Source organism: Brachycentrus maculatus, unplaced genomic scaffold (genome assembly GCF_059751285.1).
Source record: "Brachycentrus maculatus isolate JH-2025_06_01 unplaced genomic scaffold, ASM5975128v1 h1tg000362l, whole genome shotgun sequence".
Lineage (NCBI taxonomy): Eukaryota > Metazoa > Arthropoda > Insecta > Trichoptera > Brachycentridae > Brachycentrus > Brachycentrus maculatus.
The window spans coordinates 425,558-446,308 of record NW_028281111.1 but is presented as its reverse complement, the minus strand read 5'-3'; the positions used below and the strand labels follow the sequence as shown (position 1 = coordinate 446,308).

General features: G+C 31.3%; 1 protein-coding gene across 1 annotated transcript in view; it reads right to left on the bottom strand.

Annotated features, from left to right (window-relative positions):
* LOC148303557 (uncharacterized) overlaps positions 1–19,608 on the bottom strand; it is a 165,044-nt gene extending 145,436 nt beyond the window's left edge. The window contains exon 1 of the mRNA XM_088269770.1: positions 18,839–19,608. The gene's annotated coding sequence lies outside the window, so the exon portion shown is untranslated. The remainder of the gene's footprint in view (positions 1–18,838) is intronic.
* Positions 19,609–20,751: the final 1,143 nt, after the last annotated feature.

Sequence of the window (20,751 nt, the reverse complement as noted above, 5' to 3'; positions counted from 1 at the left end):
AAAAATAACAAATTGACCGCAAAACATGGTCGGTAGTCAAGGTATATAGGACAAAAGAAAATAGCTTTACTGTTCAAAAAAGGCTTTGCTGACCCCAAAGAAAAGAACAAACAAACATTAGAGATAAGAGTAACGGTTATCAGAAGCACAAGACGTCGAGGAGGTAAAGGTAAACACGGCGACGTTACGTAATGCATGCATATTCGTCATTTTGAGTGGAAACCAAACAAAGGAACTGTTGGTTGGTGAACAAAAAGTAATCTGGCCGAGACTGGTTTCACTGCCCGCGGCGTGGCTCGTGCCGCCGGGTCTTTGTTCTTCCAGAGGTACCAGGAGCGCGGAGAGGTGAAGAGATCTTATAACTTTACTTCTTTAGTAACTACCTGAGAGCATTGGTACAGCGTTCTCGAAACCCGTCTTGCCATCCTGCAGTCCTGTACGAAACCACAAAACGGGCACGTAATAAAATAATCCTTTTCATTTCATTTATCCTCAGAGGTTGTCATTACAATGTTTTTCCACTTTGACTCGGATTTGTTACAACACGACGAGAGTAAAATAAAACGAGAAATTTATTATTTTCAATAAGTATACGAGAGAGCAACTCTTGAAAAGGATATTTACGAACAATTTCAAGTAGAGTAGACGCTATCCGATTTTATCTGAAACAAACATTATGATGGTAAAGAAACGGTGTTACTGTACTCGTATATAAAGGAACATTTATGTAGTAAAAAAAACTATTTTATGTAATAAATGTAACAATTTTAATAATGTTTATTCTAACCATATTTTGAGTACTAAAAGTATGCATCACTAAATACATATCCTTTCTCAAAATTTAAAACTTATTCGGTCGTAAGACGCGTTAAAAAAACAATTTCTAATCGATGTTGAACACGGTACAATTTCCTTTCAATATTTTCCTTGTGAAAGATTTACGCAACTATTTCAGACATTTCTTCAAATTGACTATATTTCACAACATTTTAACGTCCATTTGTCTACCAATTGTTAAAATATAATAGTTCGTTAACGTCCACGGTAATACCTATTAATTATTATACTCAGATGTGGGTATTATTAGTAATTAATTAAATTATTTTATGATTTCAATTTTAAATGACGTAACTAAGTGTACTTTTAGATAATAATCTACATTATATAACTGGAATACAGATTCATAAATCATAATTTTAATGAGATAATAAAATGCGTAATCAAAACTTGTTCTTCTATTTTAAGAATCGGGTCTAATTTTACCAAATACCAAAAAAATAGTCACGATTTCATCAAAAAACGTTATTAAGCATTGTTTATTATTAACAAGCGATCTCGAGTAAGCTGAATATGAAATAAGACAATAATGCTTGTCGAAAACTAGTTTAAAATTGGCAGTAATTTATTATGATCAATCAGTTAATCAGATTTTAAAATTAGTATTATCATTCAGTGTGTAATTTTCCTTACACACAGTGTGTAAAGAAATCTCCTGCAGAGAAAATTCCGCTTTTTGATAATATATGGCTTTCATTCGTCGAAACAAATTGCTGAATACAAATGAGATAGGTAATAACAATCAAAATTTGTTTTGTTACGAGTTTGCCAGTAAGATTATTTACAAAGGCAGCTCCGGGCGATCCAAATACACACAATAAATAAATACATATTGTAATAATTCTTAAAAATAAAGAGTGTCTATTGTAGAAATGCGAAATATGATGTGTTGATGTAACTACAACATAATACATACTACAAAAAAAATACTTAGCATTAGATATTTTTGAAATAATGTAACATACCATTTTAGAGCTTAATTCCCTTGGACAAATGTGTGGAAAATCATTGTATGACAGAATTTAATGAATGTGAGGCTAACCAAGGGATAATTGAAAAGATTAAGTAAAGTTATTTAAGGTTGTATGGACATGTGGAGCGAATGGATGACGAGAGAATGACTAAGAAAGTATATTTGACAAATTTGAACAGAATGAGTAAGACTAAAAACGACTTGGCACAGAGTAATCAGAACCTTAAATCTGGTGGTTTTAAATCAGAACCCAAAAGCTAGGAATGTATGCCAGGACAGGAGAGTGAGTCGTTCCATCCTCTCTGCCTACCCCTGCAGTAATATGGCGTGATGGTAGTAGCAATAGTATCTAGTAGTAGTATATACATATACACACATACGGTAGTAAATTGTTTAGCCACGAGCCGACGAAACACAAACTATTAACTTGTAAATATATAGTCTAAGTCTTCTAAAACGCTGAGTAATCCTAATCTCTAAATGCATCTATTATTTTCCTCGTACATATATGATTACATGAACAGCTTTTGACAAAATGTAATTATTTAACACACCATTATAATATAACCAGCCGTAATCGGCTGCAGTCGTGATCTGGTCCACTCAAGAGCTGTCGTGTTCATTTTAAATTGGCGCCTTAGCTAGTAAGACATAGACAATTTATTTATGGACGCCATTTTACTTACTACGGAATCGTGACATGTCCATATTCAAATTCAAAACGTTTTAGTTCTTAGGTTGGTACTTGAGAAAGTACTGGGAACATGACGCATAAAGCTTTCTTGTGTTGCCACGTTACCAATATAGGTACCTACCAGATCCATTAAAAATATAGTACGGAACATAAAGTATATTAAGAGCATGTGTTATACCTACTATGTAGTTGGGAGAGAAACGTAAAAAGGCTTTACAAACAAGCATATCATATAGCAATGATATATTGGTATTTATTTAAGGGTTTTTCCATTCTACTATTATTGAATTTAGCTAAGAAAATGAGGAAGAAAATTTGTTTTTAGATTGTATATACATGTAAAAATATGTATATATATTTCTGTTTATAATTAGAAAAATAAATAAATAAAATCAATACAGATGATGGCAAATTCTCAATTAATTGAAAATATATAAATATATTTGAAACATTTTTTTAAATATTTATTTCATAGGTACATACATTTTTTTTTACTATATGTATTACGGCTCTCACAGGCATGGCCTGTGTTGAGCCAAAATACTTGCATGTTTAAACAATACTTTTTCTATTATTTGTTTTTTTTTTAATACTTAGATTATATACATTACACACAATAGATACAATAACAATTTACAGTATATATATATATATATATATATATATATATATATATATATATATATATATATATATATATATATATATATATATATATATATATGTATATTTATATATATACACATACATTTAGGATCGTAGGTTCGCTTCGAAGACGATTAAAGTTCAAAAATAAGTTATTTAATCATTTATGAGGACGTGGAAAGGCAAATATAGACGAACATATTTTAATATTTAAATGAAATGATAATTCTAGCTCTTCAACTATTAATATAAGTATATAAATTATTTGTGTACACAAAAGTATTTGTATAAAAAAGATCAATTATTAACAGCTGTGGTGGGAACTTTAAAAATCTTCGACTCGAGTAGCAATACAAACATCACCACAACCCTTAAGTAAAAATTTCGTTGGTCCTACAATTGATTACAAATTAGGTTTCTGTTCAAGTGCGTGAAGAAATGTATGCGTTCATTTGAATGCTCAGTTGAGATCGTGTCAACTATTTCAATACATATTCGTAAATTAAACATGCGATGATTGATACACCGTGTTGCCATGTTTGTGTATTGAAGAGCGTGATAAAACGTGCCCAGGCGAGAACAAAGAAACCATTTATTAAATTGATTAGGCAATTTCTATCATTAATAATTTTACAATGTTTCCTGTGAGCATAAACATGATAGCATTACCAAATGAAATGTCAACTTAACACGATACTAATGCATTAAAAAAGGACACGTTTCATTCCAAATGAGCATTAGAAATATTGTGCTTAAATCATAACCAAAAGTATTCGAAAATTATTTTTATTTATTTTTTTATTATATTTATTTAATAATAGTTTTTTTAATATTTTTTTCCAGACATTTCTACTTTACAATCTTAAAATAAACTACGCTGTTCTCTCCAATAAATAGGCTAAGCTCTTGTACTTGGAGAGGGACTTTCACTTATTATTTATTGTTTATGTTTATGTATTTAATTATTTTAAATCATCTGAAATTTAAAGTATTCCAATATTTATTATTGTTATCATTAATATCTCAATGAATATCTTTTTTTTATGTAATATATGTGGGATGGTAATATAGATGGGTTAGTACTTTATATGTTGGTAAAGTACTTAATGATCGTAGGTAGTTACTAGCTTGAAAGAAAGTATTGCATTTTATAGATTTCAACAATGATTAAACTTCACTGCGCCTCTCTATTACATTTATTTTAAAAATACATAAATGAACCATTGTTTTATTGTTAGTTTGCTCTTTCTGGTAAAATATTTTTAAAAAAAACACTTGTATAGTTTTTACCCTCCGTAGGTACACAATTTTTAGAACTGACTAAAAAGCACAATGACATTGTATTAGCTTATTTTTTTACAAGTTTACGATTTTTTCCTTACGATAAAAATTTGATCTTATTTTACAAAAAGTGTAGTTGATTTTTAGTGAAATTATGAAGACTTTATCAAATAACGAATATTTTTTTAGGTCTAGTGAAAAGAACAATACAGGGACATTCATGTAATTTTTGGGTTTAAAAGCACCCTGCCACAAAAGCTTTTCTTAAATATCAAATTGCAAAGCAACGGTGTTAAAAAATACATGGGAGGACTTTGATTGCTTGGGTTTGCCCAAAAGCATTTTTTTCACAATACTCATAAAATGCTTTAAGTCTTGGGGCATGTTTAAATCTTCCACAAATTTAATACGCGTTAAAACTAGGTAAAAATTTAAAGGTCTACTTCTCCGAAATAAGTAAGAGAACGGCAGAATAATAACGTACAAGATAAATAAATGTTGCAAATACAGCATCATAAATCGAGGACACCAACAAATAAAGACATACTGGAATCTGAGATCAAGGCGAATCCAAGCATTAGTTTTATAGACCAACCAAAAAAAATACGGTGAGAAAAAACCAATGAAATTATTCCTCCAACCACCATTATCTAAACTGAAGGTTAAAACTCGTAACATACAATATATACCTAAATATTTCCTTGTATTATCCAATGCCTATAAAAGTGCCCACATACAATTCGTTGGTAAATAATACACCATAAAAATAAATTCATTGACCTATTAATTGATTGCCTTTGTCTGCCTCCGTAGTGTAATGGTCAGCACGCTCGGCTGCCGTTCTGGAGGTCCCAGGTTCGATTCCCAGGGGGGGTCAAATAAATATAAGTGATTTTTTCACTGTAATATTTATTCAATATTACCCTGGACTGGTACCTGAAGCGGAGGGCTGATCACCTTTCCTTCATGTGTAAACATAATGTCGATCAAGATAACACTGCGTGTATCTATGTATATGACGTGTATATGACGCAGTGCCCTATGCACCATTGGGGTGCGGATGAGGGTTTTATTTTTATTATTATTAATTGATTAAAAATAATAAGTGAAAATTGCAATGCTCGCAACATTTTGTTACCAAAAGTCCTAATAATGTTTATTGTAGACCAGAAGTTTCGAGCCTTTTGGGTCATTGGCCATGCCCACTAGGAAACGTTGCATTTGTCAGTCGCCCACACTTTGATTGTCGATGGAGCATAATTTATATCATTTCAATTAATGAAATCATTGTGATTACGCTGTCTGATACAACTAAGTTTGCAAAAGCATTGGTTCTTTGATAAAACAAAAAAAACTACATTAATTTGTCATTCATAAAGTGACTTAAATGCTTAAATTATTATTAATTTCAGACGGAAACCCAATATTTATAAATGTTAACAAAAAACAATGTCACTTCTTACGACTACATAAATAAAAACTGTACAAATTTCTATTAATATAAATTACTGGGCATTTAAACTGCTTAAATTATGAATAGATTTTTCTAAACTGATGGTTATCTTTTTTTTGTCTTGTTTCATTGATGTGAATAACTGCAAATAGCAAATAAAATCGTCCCCCAAAGAACTTGATTGTCCCAAGCAACTTCAATCGCTCACGAGGGAAGCGATATTTCTACATGTTGGGAATCACTGTTTTAGAGAATCATATCAAGGCGAAAATAATATATATTTATGAATTTAAAACTATGGGTTACTTTGAACTTAGTTCATATATTTTTTCATCCCTTAAGAAGGCCTATTATATCCCATACACATAAAAAGCCAGTCATGCATATTATTTTCATTCATTTTTCGAACGATTCAATGGATACAATTCTCTATTTTGTTTATTGTTTCGGCATTAACTTTGTGGTAAGACATGTTACAATTATTAAAGAAAACACTTGTTTTTTACCACTTGAGTTTTATTATAGACTACATGTTTCAGAAGTTAAACTTCCATCATTCAGGTCTGTATAATAACCATACAATAATAACTATATGTTATTATACAGACCTGAATGATGGAAGTTTAACTTCTGAAACATGTAGTCTATAATAAAACTCAAATGGTAAAAAACAAGTGTTTTCTTTAATCATTGATACAATTCTCAATTTTTTGTGTGTAAATGATTCGATAAAATATTTTGAAGAGACCTGAAACCATTCATTTTTGTTTATTCACATTAAGGTCATAAATATAACCGTATGTTTTCTTTAGGTACGTTTCAATATTCACATTTTAGTGCTGTACTTTGAAGTGTTATTCATTCCTAGTATTGGCACACTTTGGTGTCAAAAAACATGAACCATTTTCTAAAGTACATGTATCATACGTGGTTTTGATTGATTTGATTACCTGCAATAACGCGATTTAGACATAAGTAGATACAATTACCATAAGTATTTCGCAGTTAGACGGCATCACACATTATCGGTACTTACTGTACCAGCACACGTGTGTTAAATCACCGCGCAACTATGTATATCATGTACGTACGTTTTGGGATACAATGTATTCCGACCCTCATCAACTCGACTCAACGTTACATCGGACACTTCATCAAATCGATGAATTCAATGTCCAATGCAATACGTATGACACTAAGAACAAAAATACTATAATAATAATAATAATCTTAAATGATTTATGGTATATAGCTCCATTTTCGTAAAATACTACCTTAAGGGAGCTTATACAGATATAGATTATAATATGAAAATGATAATGAGAGATTAAACAAATATTAAAGAAAAACATCGTCAATCGGCTGAGAAGGGGCTGTAATATCTTACAGAGAAAATTTTGTAACAGTAAATTAATAAAGAAATATCCATCGATCAAATATCCGGCTACGCATTCGCAAATAATACATTGGGTAAGCCAAAATAACAAGTTTTTTCGACCTCCACCGTTGGTAGTGGCCAAAAACGCAAAATGAGCCTTGGTTTTGAGTTGATCAACGAATATGTGCGAGGGAAACGCTGAGTTATGTTTGATTTGATCAAACGCACGTGTGTAGGTAACCTTAATAGTAAGGCTTCAGAAAATCACATTGTCACAATGGAATGCACAATTCGTTGTGAATATTTGATTACAATAAAGTACCCACATGACATTTTAAAGTTAAAAATGGGCACACCGAGTGTACAAAAAAAACATTGTTGCTTGAACTATGTGAAATGACTGAATGTATGCATGTAGGTGAATAGGTTTATTTTATTGTTGTTTATAACAAATACACTGAAAATAAGTGTACTCGTAAATGTGCGTGAATGAATGTTGAATACGTGTATGACACGCTTCATAGTAAAAAATTTAAACAAAAATATGTGGAAATGTGTCAGGGTAATCGAACCCAGGACCTCCAGAACGGTAGACGAGCGTGTTGACCATTACACTACGGAGTCGGACATATATACTTTCACATATACTTTCTTCAAATAATGCGAAAAAACAGCATGCGGATACTTTTTTCAACTAATATGCATTATAGGGTATACATAACATACACAAAATATTTCAATTGGAAAACTACAAATTATATATATATTGGTAATATTCTAAATTGTTTTTTTTTAGTAAAAAAAAATCACAAAGTAATTGGCAATAATACCAAAAAAGAGCATGGAACATAACAAATATTCGAAACAACTTTTTTTTACTTTTATTTATTTTCGCCAGCTATGGACCTTTTTCTATTTATTTGAATTCTTGATTTGATTATTGGGGATCTTTCGAGACCCCTATGATGAGTGAATTTGATATTATACAAAAGAGACACACCCTAGCATGTATGTGTTTTACACTTTACACGCGATCCCAAGTCGTATCAACAGGGTGTATAGCGTATCAAGTTACAACCTTAAATTCTTTCGTTGAACCACGTGTCATATTGAGTGATGGGGCATTAGTAGGCTCATTGTCTCGAGTAATGTAGGTAATATGTCGAGCCTCGAATCCGAGAAGTTAATTTGTTTCAAGTGTTGCCAGATTGGTTCTGGATACTTGAAACGAAATGAGATATGTCGAGGAATTTATATTTATGCTTCCCTGGTGTCGGGGATTCATTAAAAGATAAGTCAAAGCATTGTAATTATTAAGTTATTAAAGAATATATGATATGTGTATTATTATATTATATTAACATACATAAGCATTGATCAAAGTCTTCCATCTTGCATCATGCTCTCATAAAATACAAGTACCTATCTGAAACTTTATTAACGTGTCAAATATTACTTTTACTATGGTTCATTATATACACATATACATTGGTCAAAATGCTGATATGTACGTATTACTGCTAGCTGATATTTAGTGACAAGAATAAAAAAGTCATTTACAGGTAAGAATACTTTTCTTTATAGCTAGAATCATTATTTTTTCTCACTTAGAATTCAACAAAATATCGGGTAATAATGATAAAAAAGAGTTTGAAAATATCGACCATTGCTCAAGAAACGAGAAAAAAATACAAAACAATTGCTTAGTAAATGAAAATTAATAGCAAGTAATCTCGTTGATAATTCTTGTCTGAAATACCCGCATTATTCGTATGTACAAGTATGCCTACTTTAGTAGTTATAAAATAGTCGATTAGAACATCTTTGTGAATTGATTTGGGAACTTGTTTGTGTAATTGATCAAGTCGACTCTAACGGTGATGTCCGGAAACTGCAAATAGGTTCCCAATTATATTGCATATTTTTTTCTAATATTAAAATTGCTTTGAGAATTTTAATTGAAAATACAATCACACTGCATATTGAATGCTAACGATAACAATTATAATATACTAGCGGTACCCAACTACGCGTTGCTGCGGCTCAGTCCGGTTATTTAACTGGAAAAGAAAGAATAGCGAAGGAGAAGAAAGAAAATTGAGAGCACCTATTTTCAATGTTTAATTTCACAATGCCTGTGGATATACAATATTTTAACAGCTGTCATGAAACATGGTGTCGCATGAGCGATTTTTTAAAATTGCTTTTATATTCAATAGATGGCGCTGCCATTGCAGTAAAAAAAATGTTTTTCAAAAAAGCTTGATTTTATCTGTCATTTGTAAAAACGCGTGTATTTGAATACAGCGATGTGTCAAAATTTCAAAGCAAAAAAGAATAAATTTAGAAGATATTTTGAAAAAACATTACATTTATATTTTTATTTATATACATTGATACATAATAATAAATCCACGTTCTGCATTTTGGTTACAGGGAAATCGTTTCATTTTACCGGTGTTTTCGTTTGGAGTTCAATATTTACATACTTTTCTAAAAAGTTAGTAGATATCACGCAATTCCTAAATTTACTATTCGACCCACGGAACACGTTTAAAGTACTACTTCATTTATATTCCAGAACTGTCTCGCGTGTCCTTAACGTCTTCCTTCAGAGTTGGAGTTGGATCATAAAGCTGAGGGCATCTTACTGGAGATAGTGGAGATGGGTATTTGGGTACACCTCTTGCATACGATTTGCTAGTATGAGATTTAAAGCGAAAACCAATGGCACCTATATTAAATAGTAACCATTACCTAGATTTAGCAACGTTTCATCAACTTAAAAGCGTTTTAAAATATCGCTCACTCCTTTCAAGAACGTCATAAATCAAAAATCGACAATTTTCAGTTGTGCATGTTTTCGGAATTCCCAGAAAATGTACTATATCCCAGCAAAAGAGGCATATTTTTAACTTAATATTTATTCGCTACAGGGCAGAAAGTATTGTTTTTGCATTTTGAAGAAAAGGTATTGTTCAATTATTTTTTTTAAATATACTAAATATTTTTGAATGGACAAAAAACAGTCAGGTTTTACCTAAAAGGATCTGTTGCACAGTAAAAAGTTCAATAAGTGGCTTGATATTTATTTTTAATACATTGTATTTTATTTTTAAAGTTTAAAAACGTTCTCCTGAAAAATCAAGTTTTTTTTATTTATGACGTTCTTGAAAGGAGTGAGCGATATGGAAAAGTTTTTCCATGAAGATTTATGCTAATTTTTTGTACTAAAAATGTTTTATTGAGGTTTAAATCATGAATTTTCATAATATTGTAAACAAATTACTACCTTTTGATTAATAATTTAGTTTTCAGATAAAATTGTTACGTAGTTTTATTAAATTGATGATAATCACTCCTCAAAAAGAGATTTTATGTTTTGTTTACGAAAAAAAAACAATATGCAAAAAAAACAATAAAAAAAATTATAAATATTTGAAACGTGCAAAATCACTCATGATTTTTTTAATCATTCTCGTAGAGTTCATCCGATTAAGATTTAATTGATATATGTAATCATATATTTAGAAATCTGTTTAAAGCAAATCGTACTAGGTATACTTTACACCGTTTAGTAAAATATAGAAAGGTGTGTTGAGGTGGCTTGGACATGTGGAACGTATGAGTGAGAGAAGAACGGTTAAACAAATTTAAGAGGCGAATGTAGTTGGAAAAAGAAGCAGAGGAAGACCGATGAAAAACTGGCACAATCAGGATTGTTAAATACTTGAAAGCGACCGAGTCAGGAGTCGCAATAATCGTCGGGTATGTATGAGGAGATGAATGAATGTAGAAGAGGCGAATAATTTTTGCAAAGACAGAGTGGTGTGGCGTTCGATTATCTCTGCCTACCCCTGCGGGGAAGCGGCGTGATGGTTAGTTAGTTAGTTAGTTAGAAACACATTCTCCATATATTTGTGTACCCGTCTAGATCTTACGGTGGTAACACTAAAACCTAGAACTCAAAATAGGTTTTAAATATTTGTTTTATTTAAGATTTATATACGTATACAAGCGATGCGTGTATGTGGATATTTGATTTACATCTTCGTTTTATCGCTGGAAGATAGTAGGTACAAATAATATAAAAATACCTAGATATAATTCCAATGCCATTTATAAACAAAAAGGTACAATATTATATTCATAATCTAGAAGGCACTAGTAAAACAAATAAACACACATGTTTGTTTCATCGGTATTTATTTGTTATCTCTATTCTTTTCACATATTTTAGTATGAGAGTGAAAGAGATACGCATATTATTTGGAATTAATTTAATTCGACTTAGGTAGGTACCTATTCTGATGTCCATGAAAATATGGAAGGCAAAGCATGGATTAACTTGTATGGATGCAAGTTGAATTACAAATAAGGTCATATTTCAATCAAGGATTTGTTCAGTAAACAATATATTTTTAATGTAGTTATAAGTACTATTAACATACCTACATAGATATTACTGCGAAACACGTATTTTTATCCCAATAAAACAACGTACTTTCACCAACTCCGATTTTCTAGAAAAAAAACTTACAACCCTGTAAATATATTTTTTTGAAAGTGTGTAAATTTATAAAATATTTGATTGTATTTTTTTTAAACATTATGACTACTAAGGGAAACATTCCGATCTTGAAAATGTCAAATAATAAACGTTTCCATTATATTTTTTACTACTACCATAACGCCGCTACATAGAATGCCACACTGTTCTGTCCTTACATATTTTCCTAGCTCCCTTCACATCCATTCATCTGGTCATACATACCCTCCGAGTACCTAGACTTTTGACACCACAAGATTTTAGGTTCTGATTGATCTGATCGTGGCAAGTCTCTAATAATGTCTTGAATTCCTCATTGAGGCTTCAGCCAATGCTTAAAAATTTCAAATAACTTTTTTTGAACCTTAAAAAATAGTATGAATTAGTTAATTGTATACATTTTGTCCGCCTCCGTAGTGTAATGGTCAGCGCGCTCGGCTACCGTTCTGGAGGTCCCGGGTTCGATTCCCAAGGGGGGTAAAATAAATATTAGTGATTTTTTCACTGTCATATTTATTCAATATTACCCTGGACTGGTACCTGAAGCGGAGGGCTGATCACCTTTCCTTCATGTGTAAACGATCAAGATAACACTGCGTTTATATGACGCAGTGCCCTATGCACCATTGGGGTGCGGATAAGGGTTTTATTATTATTTATTATATAGGTACTATTAACATACCTACATAGATATTACTGCGAAACACGTATTTTTATCCCAATAAAACAACGTACTTTCACCAACTCCGATTTTCTAGAAAAAAAACTTACTACCCTGTTAATATATTTTTTTGAAAAGTGTGTAAATTTATAAAATATTTGATTGTATTATTTTTAAACATTATGACTACTAAGGGAAACATTCCGATCTTGAAAATGTCAAATAATAAACGTTTCAATTATATTTTTTACTACTACCATAACGCCGCTACATAGAATGCCACACTGTTCTGTCCTTACATATTTTCCTAGCTTCCTTCACATCCATTCATCTGGTCATACATACCCTCCGAGTACCTAGACTTTTGATACCACAAGATTTTAGGTTCTGATTGATCTGATCGTGGCAAGTCTCTAATAATGTCTTGAATTCCTCATTGAGGCTTCAGCCAATGCTTAAAAATTTCAAATAACTTTTTTTGAACCTTAAAAAATAGTATGAATTAGTTAATTGTATACATTTTGTCCGCCTCCGTAGTGTAATGGTCAGCACGCTCAGCTACCGTTCTGGAGGTCCCGGGTTCGATTCCCAAGGGGGGTAAAATAAATATTAGTGATTTTTTCACTGTCATATTTATTCAATATTACCATGGACTGGTACCTGAAGCGGAGGGCTGATCACCTTTCCTTCATGTGTAAACGATCAAGATAACACTGCGTTTATATGACGCAGTGCCCTATGCACCATTGGGGTGCGGACAAGGGTTTATTATTATTATTATATACATTTGACTCCGTGCATGGTTTAGTCCTGATAATATTTTTTTATATCATGGACCAATTAGACACTAATTTATCATTTTGTGTCTAATTGGTAAGACACAAATACATTTACAAAAAAAACGAACACTTTATTAAAAAATAAATGAGAGTTATTTAGATCGGGACTTATTCCATTACACTTAATCCCCTTTGTATTCATGAACGATAGTGAAAAACCAGAATAAATAATAATAAGTAAGAAAACATAATAAACATACTACTGACATAAACATAATAAATCCACGCTAATTAAGATGAAACTCTTGGGAACCTACTGGGTACAGTTACATTTATAGATAATCAGGTACACTTTCACGTTTGGTGTATTTTCCCATTCTTAATTAACCTGGAAACGTGTAAAGATGGCAACACTGAGACTTACGTATTATCATCGCAATAATTAGTATGACTTATAAACCAGATACGAGATACAAGCAGATGAAACTGTATCTAATTCTTTGAACCTTGCGATCATTTGATATATAAACCAAGAACCATTTGAAATATAAACAAAATTGGTTCATATATCGCTCACTCCTTTCAAGAACGTCATAAATCAAAAAACTTTATAAAGTAAATAAAGAAATCACAATGTATTAAAAATAAACATCAAGCCACTTATTGAACTTTTTACTGTGCAACAGATCTTTTTAAGTAAAACCTGAAGGTTTTTTCTCCATTTGAAAAATATTTAGTATATTTAAAAAAAATATTAAACAGTACCTTTTCATCAAAATGCAAAAACAACATTTTCTGCCCTGTAGCGGGTAAATATTAAGTTAAAAATATGCCTCTTTTGCTGGGATATAGGACATTTTCTGGGCATTCCGAAAACATGCACAACTCAAAATTCACATTTTTTTATTTATGACGTTCTTGAAAGGAGTGAGCGATATAAAGAATTTCCGAGAATTCGGGTTTGTCAATAATGGGTAGAATTGGTTAATGTTACACATGTGTAAAGTGATCACTTAAACCACCCTATGACGGTCGTCAGCCCCGTAAATGGCCAGACTTCCATATTCTTCTTCATCTTTGATGAGATGTCAAAAAATAAAACGTACGTGTGCTATGTATATATGTTTTGAAGATTAAACCATAATGTTTCATTGATAGTTTTCTTACATCATGGTCAGTAAAATAGAGATTAGAGATTTACCACTAGTAGACGTCAAGAGCTGATGCTAGAATGCTGTTATCGGTGGATTTATCAGTATTAAGACAATTTAAAAACGTGCCACAAATAACACGCTTTCAACAAGGTTATTGATGGTCTATTTTTGGTCTTCTTATCTGATTTGGTAAAATGATTACAATATTACTGAATGAAATTAAAATAAACAATGCCATTAGTGAAAACCATCATGGTATTTTTACAATAAGATTTATTAAAAATGCTGTGGGTAAATTGGCATACACCTTACCTTATTGTATATATTTCTGATACATACTAACTAACTATCTATTAGCCCGCTTCTTCGCTAAGGTAGGCAGAAGAAATAGAACGCGACACCACTTTATCTTCGCATACATTAAAAGCCTTTTCCACATTCATGAATCACATCATACATGTCCGACTATTATTCGCAGGCCTCATCTGTCTACTTTCATGTATTTGTGTACTTGATCAAACCAAGTCTTCCTCATCCTTCCTCGACTTCTTCTTTCAACCACATTCGCTTCGTTAATTCTATCGTAACTTTCTATCACATATTCATTCCAAATACCTAAACCATCTTAAAACACCAACATTATTGATAATACTTATCTTAGCTTTGCGATCTTTTCGCATTTTTACCATTAGAACTTTACCGCTCACTCCTTTCAAAAACTTCATAAATAAAATAAAAAGATTTTTCAGGAGAACGTTTTTAAAGTTTAAAAATATAATACAATGCATTAAAAATGAATATCAAGCCACTTACTGAACTTTTTACTGTGCAACAGATCTTTTTAGGTAAAACCTGAATGTTTTTTTTTCTATTTCAAAAATATTTGGTTTATTTAAAAAAAAAATAAACAATTTGTTTTCCTCAAAATGCAAAAACACCACTTTCTGCCTTGTAGCGGGTAAATATTAAGTTAAAAATATGCCGCTTTTGCTGGGATATAGTACATTTTCTGGGCATTCTGAAAACATGCACAACTGAAAATTGTCAATTTTTTATTTATGACGTTCTTGAAAGGAGTGAGCGATATGTCGTTTTGACGCACATTTGTATGGGTAATCGTGTAACAGAGGTTTCCAGTTTACTTGCATACTTCTACTAATTCCCTTGATTTCTATACATAGTAAATGTTGTACGTAACTTATTATTTGAAATAAAATATATTATATTAAAATGCTTCATATAAAGCAAAAGATAACAGAACTCAAATTAGTGTAGGATTCGAACTATTTACATACACATGCATACAAATACATATACACATTCTCGACATATAGGTACAAGGGAAACATATCTGTGGAATTCAAACCCAACACATTTATTGGGTTTCCTAAGTGGAATGTTAATACTCTCACTAAAATATTTCAGCGATAAGAGAAGTCACATATACCTTCGAAAACGTTTTTGTGACTGTTAAGTGAGGTAGCCATTTTACGATGATAAGCATTATTGTCAAATGAAACTAAAGGCACGCGCCATTGCCATGGGGCAGGTTGAGATACGATTTCCGATTGCGTATTACAATTCTTTGACAGGTGAACCTGTCGGAGATGCCAGATAACTAAGGAAGATGGACGGCATTCATTAACCCTAGACCACAAGACAATGTACTTGAATACGGGACTTAAAATAACTTATGCATTTGAAAATAATGAGTAACTTACTGAACTTTTTACTATATTTTTGATTGAACAAATCAGTATGAATCTAATGCAACGGTGTAAGAAATGAAATATAGCACAAATATTGTAATCCTGACAGCAAGTATATACCACTCTATTGTATATACGACATACCTACCTAGTAAATGTGTCCTTTCTAGTTGATTGACGTAAATTTCAACGCTCTTACAATGTCGATAGATTTCACATAAGAATTCGTTCATCATCTGAATATAAACAGCAAAACCCTGGGTTTAAAATAAATTAAGTACTGCACTATTGTATACTAGGCCTTAAATGTACAATGAAAAGAAAAACTCACATTTTACACAAAAACGTTTACTAAAAACATTTTAAAATAAGTAAAACATGTTTTTCGAGATCTTTATATAAAATGCGAACATAAAATATTGGTAAAAAACTGAAATACATACTAGATGTCAATACATTCTTTACATGTGTTGCCTCGGTGCTCCCCACAGATTGGATGTCCGTCGTAAATTTTACGAATTTCCCGTAATCTGGGGTTAAATACCTAAGTTTAGCTATCTTCGTTAGCGTTATATATTTTTAAGTGTGTTGAAAGCACGTTCGATGGCTATGCGACCCTAACGGACCCGAGCCAGATGTGCCGAAGCAATTGACTAGAACAACATATTGTTCTGGTCACTTGCCTTGGCAGTTATAACTACAAAATGGCAACAGAATACCGATTAGGCAATCCGACCCAAACGAAAGTAAAATTTCGACTCAAATTTTATTATTGTTTTGTCAAAGAATAAATCATGTATCACATATAACAGCGATTTTTATTCTGACCCCATCGAAAATTGAACGCAGAACTTTTATAACGTGCCAACCACTCAGTGCATCCTAAAGTGGACAAAATTGTCACACTATACTACATTTAATACATATATTATACTACATTTAATACATATACGTATATCAAATACTTAAAAGTGGTCAGGTTAGGAGTCGTAACAATCGGCGGGTATGTATGAGGAGATGCATGAACGTGGAAGAGGCGAAGAATGTTTGCAAGGACAGAGTGATGTGGCGCTCTATTCTCTCTGCCTACCCCTGCGGGGAAGCGGCGTGATGGTTAGTTAGTTAGTTAGTTAATACATATCGCTCACTCCTTTTAAGAACGTCATAAATCAAAAATCGTCAATTTTCAGTTGTGCATGTTTTCGGGATGCCCAAAAAATAGGGAGGCATATTTTTAACTTAATATTTACCCGCTACAGGGCAGAAAGTGTTGTTTTGCATTTTGAAGAAAAGGTATTGTTTAATTATTTTTTTAAATGTACTAAATATTTTTCAAATGGAAAAAGAACCTTTAGGTTTTACCTAAAAAGATCTGTTGCACAGTAAAAAGTTCAGTAAGTGGCTTGATATTTATTTTTAATACATTGTATTATATTTTAAACTTTAAAAACGTTCTCCTGAAAAATCAAGTTTTATTATTTATGACGTTCTTGAAAAGGGTAAGCAATATGTAACTATTATTTACACTTAATTTACATCATATACCTACCAATATATTTACACCTTCTTACAGTATACGACACCTTTTTTTAAAAATTCATTCAGACTCTTTTCATTCTTCATACATTCAGGCATCGCATCATAAATGTAAATAAAACATAATTATAGAACAAGAGTGTAAATATAACTACAGTAAGTATATATAATAATTTTTAATTTTGTCATTTACGAAAGGTTATTTGTCAGTGTTTAGACATTCACACAAAAAAAATTAAATAAACTTTCTTTCCAACCGACTTCATCTTCTAACCTCTTATCTGCACCCAATGGTGCATAGGGCACTACATCATACTAACGCAGTGATTTTTATATCGCTTCTTAAATTAAGGCAAGGTGATAAATACTGAGCTTCACATACCAATCCAGGGTAATTTAATAATTTAAAAAAAAAACAAAAACAAATATTATTAAAAAATATAAATAAAAAAATAAGTATAAAAATTGTATTAACATGTTAGTATTCGCCTCAACACAGGCCATACCTAAAGAGCCGTAATACATTTAGGAAATGTATATATGAAATAAATATGTATATTTGAATGTATCTATGTATTATGAAATAAATAAAATAAATCTAAAAAAAAATATTAAATAAATATTGGAGGGGAAAATCGCTAATATGTATTTTGACCCCCCCCCCACCCCTGAGAATCGTACCCGGGTCTTCCAGAATGGTATCTATAAGTGCTAACATTACACTACGGAGGCGGACGAATCAATTTTATTGGAAAAACTTACAAAGCGAAATAGATTTAATATGTTCGAAGAAATTAATTTCATGTACCCTTTAAATAATGTAGTCTGACTGATTTCCTGTAGGGATTTCAATCAATATATCGACCCAATGGGAATCCCGCAAAATCCCCCCAAAATCAAACAATTACCTAGGTAGCTATTATGTAATGTTTGAATTAATCATTTCTCAATTAAAAATGCAGATTTTAAGGATTTTTCTTACTAGAAGTCATATAATTTGGATATAACCATTAATATTTCATCCCACAGACTTTTCGGCGACCATTCCAGGAGGCATTTTCACAGCACTTCGGTCATAATAATTAACCTTTAAACCTTTTAATAAAATATTCTTTAAGAATTATGCATAAGTGGATCACACCTTTAAAAACATTAAATATCAATGTATTAAATATTATAATAATCTTACCGAAATGCGCCAAGAAATCAGCACCTAGCATTAATCCAATTCTCCTCAATTTTTATTTGTTTTCACTCACTCATAATTCGTTATTGTTATAGTCGGAATTGTATTTCGGATGTGTAAAATAATTATTCATTCGTTTCGTATCGTAAAACAATCAACCAAAATTAACCGCTGAAAATTTTCCAAATAAACTTTCAGCGGACGTATCGAACGCGAAATTCGCGTATTGGTTTCTTTCCGTGTGATTGAACTTTCTAATAAAAGAACACATTAACCATTAAAACAATAAATAGTCTTGAATTGTTAATGAAAACATTAGAAGTCACTTTTATTATAAGAAAAAATATATATCACTGAATGTTGATCAAAAACACTGGAGCTTTTAAATTTTGAAATCAATCAATAATTTATTATGTTGTCAGTATAATAATAATACCTTCTCTAAATGTCACTTATTGGCATTGCAATAAATTTAGAAAGTCATATTAAGAGGTTTCTGTTTACCACTAAAAATTCACCGTTAAAAGTGGTTCAACAAGTGTCACACATATATAAATAAAGTTTTGTTTTCCATTAAACACGCGAGAAAAACAAATGACCATCTGCGGTAAGAATCGGTTTAACTGTGGAAACTAACATCAAAAGTTTTTCTTATCAATTTCACACATTATCACTTGACAACTAAACTTACGATCAAAATGAAAACACTTTCGTAAACAACGCAGAAGACTAGTACATCAACCGCTTGACGCGAGAGAGCTGCTGGCTGGAACGAACGTGGAACACACGCCGGCAAAGGCATGGTTAGGAGAAGCTAAATAAATCAAACCGGTTTGTAAGAATCATCCACCGTATGAAAAAGAGAAGTTCGTAACTTCTCGCATTTTAACACAGGCTACTTTTCACTACATAATTTTTACACGCCTTGTGAATGCTAACCTTTCCACTTGATTCAGTCGAGACAAAGAGCGGCCTCTGACGTGCGTGCCCATAAACCTGCCTATTTCAAACTTAAAAGTTTCTAACTGGAAAATTATACGAAAATAGATGATTGTAATAGAAAATGTTATGTTCCTATTTTAGGTATATCTGGGTAATTTTAACTGATTGTTATTGAATAACAATTTCACGAACGAATGAAAAGGAATGGAGGAATCGTTAGGTCTTTGAACTCGCAGGTAACGTAGGTAACTGAAACTGAATTTATTGTTGTTTCTACCTGCTGAAAGTAATAAGATGCAAACGTTATCGGCGCATCCCTTCTCCAACGGGGTTTTTCAGAAAAAGCATTGAAAATTTTAAGTTGTATTGAAAAAAAATTAAGTTTATTTTTTCATACTTTGTACCAAATAATAAATTGTGAAGCGCATTTGAGGTTTCATTTTTGGAAAACAATTTTTCTAACATAGAGTTATCTTTTGTAAATGAAGTAAATATATTTTAGATTTATTATATTTAATTAGACTAGGTGACTAACAAATAGAATAGGTGATGAAAATAAATTTTGAAGCAATAATTTTAAATATACATACTTATATCTGATATATTAAATGTCACATGAAAATAATATACAATTATATATCGACTTTATGCCGAATATATCTCAATATTTACTTTGAGGTTGCATTTTACGAAAATGCGAAAATTGACAAAAAATTGTCATTATTATTTAATAATATACATATGATAGTTTTAAAATAAAACACTAGTTAAAGACCACTTTTTTTAAATTTATTGATGTAAATACGATTATTTCCGAGAACTACAGATGTTCTCATCAAGAGGTGTAAATACGAAGTTTATATTTAAAATATCACAAAGGTGAAACAATCTCTTATATTTAAATCATGTTATTCCACAAAGTCAATGGCAAATCAATAAATAATAAAATATATGATAATTTTAAACGATATCCG